We start from the raw sequence: 5,966 nt of genomic DNA, 5'->3' as shown, positions 1-5,966 counted from the left end.
ACCCTATACCCCCACACACCCCATACCCCCCACACCCCATAGAACCCCCCACACCCCATAGAACCCCCACACACCCCATACTCCCCACACCCCATAGAAACCCCTCCACCCCATAGAACCCCCCCACCCCATAGAACCCCCCCATACCCTATACCCCCACACACCCCATACCCCCCACCCCCGCTACCGCTATCCGCTCTTCTGACTTGAGTCCCTTCTTCTGATCTTCCCATCTCATACACCCCATACCCCATACACCCCACACACCCCATACCCCCCCCCCCCCATAGAACCCCCCCACCCCATAGAACCCCCCCACCCCATAGAACCCCCCCATACCCTATACCCCCACACACCCCATACCCCCCCACCCCATAGAACCCCCCCCCCGCATACCCCCCCATATACCCCACACACCCCATACCCCCCCACCCCATAGAACCCCCCCACCCCATAGAACCCCCCCACCCCTAGACCCACACACACCCCATACTCCCCCCACCCCATAGAACCCCCCCACCCCATAGAACCCCCCCCCCCACCACACACCCCAACCCCCCACACCCCATAGAACCACCCCCCACCCCATACACCCCAACCCCCCCACCCCATAGAACCCCCCCATACCCTATACCCCCACACACCCCATACCCCCCACACCCCATAGAACCCCCCCCACCCCATAGAACCCCCCCACCCCATAGAACCCCCCCCATACCCTATACCCCACCCCCCCCACCCCATAGAACCCCCCCACCCCATAGAACCCCCCCCATACCCTATACCCACACACACCCCATACCCCCCACACCCCATAGAACCCCCCCATCCCCCTCTCACCCGCTCCGCGGGGGGGGCAGGCCCTGCAGCGCCGCCCCCACCCCGCCCCCCCCCGGCAGCAGCACTCGTCCAGGGGCAGCGGCCCCGCCCCCAGCGGCGCCCCACAGAGCCCGTCCTCCCCCCGCCGCTGCCAGCACACGTCCCGCCGCGCCGCCAGGGGGCGCTCTGCGGGCACCGCCACCGCCGGGGGGCGCTCTGCAAAGGGGGGGGGCAACGGGGTTTACATTGGGGTCAATGGGGATCAATGGGGATCAATGGGGTTTACATTGGGATCAATGGGGATCAATGGGGTCAATGGGGATCAATGGGGATCACATTGGGATCTATGGGAATCAATGGGGATCAATGGGGTCAATGGGGTTTACATTGGGATCAATGGGGATCAATGGGGATCAATGGGGTCAATGGGGTTTACATTGGGATCAATGGGGATCAGTGGGGATCAATGGGGATCAATGGGGATCAATGGGGCTTACATTGGGATCAATGGGGATCAATGGGGATCAATGGGGTTTATCAATGGGGATCAATGGGGATCAATGGGGTTTACATTGGGACAATGGGGATCAATGGGATCAATGGGGATCATTGGGATGGGGATCAATGGGGTCAATGGGGATCAATGGGGATCACATTGGGATCAATGGGGCAGTGGGATCAATGGGGATCAATGGGGATCAATGGGGCTTACATTGGGATCAATGGGGATCAATGGGGATCAATGGGGTTTACATTGGGATCAATGGGGATCAATGGGGATCAATGGGGTTTACATTGGGATCAATGGGGATCAATGGGGTCAATGGGGATCAATGGGGATCACATTGGGATCAATGGGGATCAATGGGGTCAATGGGGATCAATGGGGATCACATTGGGATCAATGGGGATCAGTGGGGATCAATGGGGATCAATGGGGATCAATGGGGCTTACATTGGGATCAATGGGGATCAATGGGGATCAATGGGGTTTACATTGGGATCAATGGGGATCAATGGGGTTTACATTGGGATCAATGGAGATCAGTGGGGATCACATTGGGATCAATGGGGTCAATGGGGTCAATGGGGATCACATTGGGATCAATGGGGATCAGTGGGGATCAATGGGGATCAATGGGGATCAATGGGGCTTACATTGGGATCAGTGGGGATCACATTGGGATCAATGGGGATCAATGGGGATCACATTGGGATCAATGGGGTCAATGGGGATCAATGGGGATCAATGGGGTTTACATTGGGACCAATGGGGATCACATTGGGATCAATGGGGTCAATGGGGATCAATGGGGATCAATGGGGTTTACATTGGGATCAATGGAGATCAGTGGGGATCACATTGGGATCAATGGGGATCAATGGGGATCACATTGGGATCAATGGGGTCAATGGGGATCAATGGGGATCAATGGGGTTTACATTGGGATCAATGGGGATCACATTGGGATCAATGGGGTCAATGGGGATCAATGGGGATCAATGGGGTTTACATTGGGATCAATGGGGATCACATTGGGATCAATGGGGTCAATGGGGATCAATGGGGATCAATGGGGTTTACACTGGGATCAATGGGGCTTACATTGGGATCAATGGGGATCAATGGGGCTCACATTGGGATCAATGGGGATCAATGGGGATCACATTGGGATCAATGGGGATCACATTAGGATCAATGGGGATCACATTGGGATCAATGGGGCTCAATGGGGCTCACATTGGGATCAATGGGGCTCAATGGAGCTCAATGGCCCTCAATGGGGCTCAGTGGCACTCAATGGCACTCAATGGCGCTCAATGGCACTCAGTGGGGCTCAATGGTGCTCAATGGGGCCCAATGGCGCTCAATGGAGCTCAGTGGTGCTCAGTGGGGCTCAATGGAGCTCAACGGTGCCTAATGGCACTCAATGGCGCTCAATGGGGCTCAATGGCACTCAATGGGGCTCAATGGTGCTCAATGGCACTCAATGGCGCTCAATGGCACTCAGTGGGGCTCAGTGGTGCTCAATGGTTCTCAATGGGGCTCAATGGCGCTCAATGGCACTCAATGGGGCTCAATGGCGCTCAATGGCACTCAATGGGGCTCAATGGCGGTCAATGGGGCTCAATGGCACTCAATGGGGCTCAATGGGGCTCAATGGGGCTCAATGGCACTCAATGGGGCTCAATGGCGCTCAATGGCGCTCAATGGAGCTCAATGGCGCTCAGTGGAGCTTAATGGTGCTCAATGGCGCTCAATGGCGCTCAATTGCGCTCAATGGCGCTCAAAGGGGCTCAATGGCGCTCAATGGCGCTCAATGGTGCTCAATGGCGCTCAATGGAGCTCAATGGAGATCAATGGCGCTCAATGGCGCTCAATGGGGCTCAATGGCGCTCAATGGGGCTCAATGGTTGTCAATGGGGCTCAATGGCGCTCAATGGGGCTCAATGGCGCTCAATGGCACTCAATGGGGCTCAATGGTTGTCAATGGGGCTCAATGGTTGTCAATGGCGCTCAATGGCACTCAATGGGGCTCAATGGCGCTCAATGGGGCTCAATGGCGCTCAATGGTTGTCAATGGGGCTCAATGGTTGTCAATGGGGCTCAATGGCGCTCAATGGCACTCAATGGGGCTCAATGGCACTCAATGGCGCTCAATGGCGCTCAATGGCACTCAATGGGGCTCAATGGGGCTCAATGGGGCTCAATGGCGCTCAATGGCGCTCAATGGGGCTCAATGGCGCTCAATGGCACTCAATGGGGCTCAATGGTTGTCAATGGGGCTCAATGGCTCTCAATGGGGCTCAATGGTTGTCAATGGCGCTCAATGGGGCTCCCCCCCCTCCCATGGATCTCGCCCAGTTTTCACGCAGGGCTCGTGAGCCCCTCCCCCCACTGACCGTGCTCGGGGGGGGGCAGGCAGCGGCGCTGGGGGGGGTGGTAGCGGGTGCCGGGGGGGCAGGAGCACCGGAACGACCCCCGCGTGTTCTCGCAGGCCCCGTCCACGCAGTTGGACTCGTCCAGGCACTCGTCCACGTCTGGGGGGCAGGGGGGGAAACCCCGGGGAGCGCCATGGGCACGTGGCCCCATAGAAGCCATAGAACCCATGGCCCCATAGAACCTGTAGAACCCATAGCCTCCCATAGCCCTCATAGAACCCATAGCCCCCATAGCCCCATAGCCCCCATAGCCCCCATAGCCCCCATAACCTCCCATAGCCCCACAGTCCCATAGCCCCCCATAGCCCCCATAACCTCCCATAGCCCCATAGCCCCCATAACCTCCCATAGCCCCACAGCCCCCATAGCTCCCAATAGCCCCATAGCCCCCAACAGCCCCACAGCCGCCTTAGACCCGTGTATCCCGATAGGTCCTCTTAGCCCCCATAGCCCCTCCGCGCCCATAGCTCCCAATAGCCCCATAGCCCCCATAACCTCCCATAGCCCCCAGCCCCCATAGCCCCCCATAGCCCCCAATACCCCCATAGCCCCCATAGCCCCCCATAGCACCCATAGCCCCCCATAGCCCGACAGCCCCCCATACCCCCATAGCCCCCAATAGCCCCATATCCCCCCATACCCCCATAGCCCCCCACAGCCCCACAGCCCCCCATACCCCCATAGCCCCCCATACTCCCATAGCCCCCAATAGCCCCATATCCCCCCATACCCCCATAGCCGCCCATACCCCCATAGCCCCCAATAGCCCCATATCCCCCCATACCCCCATAGCCGCCCATACCCCCACAGCCCCCCATAACCCCACAGGCCCCCATACCCCCACAGCCTCTCATAGCCCCACAGCCCCCATAGCCCCCAATACCCCCACAGCCCCCCATACCCCCATAGCCCCCAATACCCCCACAGCCCCCCATACCCCCATAACCCCCATACCCCCACAGCCCCCCATAGCCCCACAGCCCCCATAGCCCCCAATACCCCCATAGCCCCCCATAGTCCCCCAGGCCCATAGCCCCCCATAGCCCCACAGCCCCCATAACCTCCAATACCCCCACAGCCCCCATAGCCCCAGAGCCCCCCCACACCCCCATAGCCCCCAATACCCCCACAGCACCCATACCCCCATAGCCCCCAATAGCCCCATATCTACCCCCATAGCCCCCCATAGCCCCACAGCCCCCAATACCCCAATAGCCCCCCATACCCTCATAGCCCCCCATAGCCCCACAGCCCCCCATAGCCCCCAATACCCCCATAGCCCCCCATAGCCCCACAGCCCCCCATAGCCCCCAATACCCCCATAGCCCCCCATAGCCCCACAGCCCCCATAACCTCCAATACCCCCACAGCCCCCATAGCCCCACAGCCCCCCCATACCCCCATAGCCCCCCCATACCCCCCCAGCCCCCCCCAGCCCCACAGCCCCCCACATTCCTCCGCACCGAGGCACTGCAGGACGGCGCTGTCGTAGTCGAAGCCCTGCTTGCAGTAGCACTCGTAGCCCGGCTGCGTGTTCACGCACTTCCCGTCCTTGCAGATCTCGGCCCCGAAGAGCCCGCACTCATCGATGTCTGTGGGGAGAACCCGGCCCCACGGCTCAGAGCCCGCTATGGGGCAGGAGGGGACCGGCAGGCCCGCGGAGCCCCACAGAGCGGAGGCCCATAGAGACCCGCACGCCACAGAGACCCACAGAGCCCATAGAGACCCATGGAGCCCCACAGAGCGGAGGCCCATAGAGACCCACACACCCCAGAGACCCACAGAGCCCATAGAGACCCACACACCACAGAGACCCACAGAGCCCATAGAGACCCACACACCACAGAGACCCACAGAGCCCATAGAGCCCATAGAGACCCATGGAGCCCCACAGCGCGGAGACCCATAGAGCCCATAGAGACCCATGGAACCCACAGCGCGGAGACCCATAGAAGACCCACACACCACAGACCCACAGAGCCCATAGAGACCCACGGAGCCCCACAGACCCACGGAGCCCCACACCCCAGAGACCCACAGAGCCCCACAGCCCAGAGACCCACAGACCCCATAGAGCCCCACACACCCCATAGACCCACAAAGCCCCACAGCCCAGAGACACACAGACCCCATAGAGCCCCACACACCCCATAGACCCAAAAAGCCCCACACACCCCGGAGACCCACAGAGCCCATAGAGACCC

At 60.1% G+C, this 5,966-nt stretch overlaps 1 long non-coding RNA gene across 1 annotated transcript; it reads right to left on the bottom strand.

Moving 5' to 3' along the window:
• Nucleotides 1–876: 876 nt before the first annotated feature.
• Nucleotides 877–5,355, bottom strand: LOC130605417 (uncharacterized). The gene is made up of 3 exons (XR_008973689.1): nt 5,226–5,355; nt 3,724–3,861; nt 877–1,035 (listed from the first exon to the last, which is right to left on the bottom strand). It is a non-coding gene; the product is annotated as an uncharacterized LOC130605417 (long non-coding RNA).
• Between the last annotated feature and the right edge of the window lie 611 nt (nt 5,356–5,966).

The sequence above is a fragment of the Pezoporus wallicus genome, unplaced genomic scaffold, assembly GCF_028554395.1.
Source record: "Pezoporus wallicus isolate ANWC-B61680 ecotype Strahan unplaced genomic scaffold, APGP_CSIRO_Pwel_v1 contig_11864, whole genome shotgun sequence".
Classification (NCBI taxonomy): domain Eukaryota; kingdom Metazoa; phylum Chordata; class Aves; order Psittaciformes; family Psittacidae; genus Pezoporus; species Pezoporus wallicus.
The sequence above is the reverse complement of the archived record's forward strand: the minus strand, read 5'-3'. Positions and strand labels throughout refer to the sequence as shown.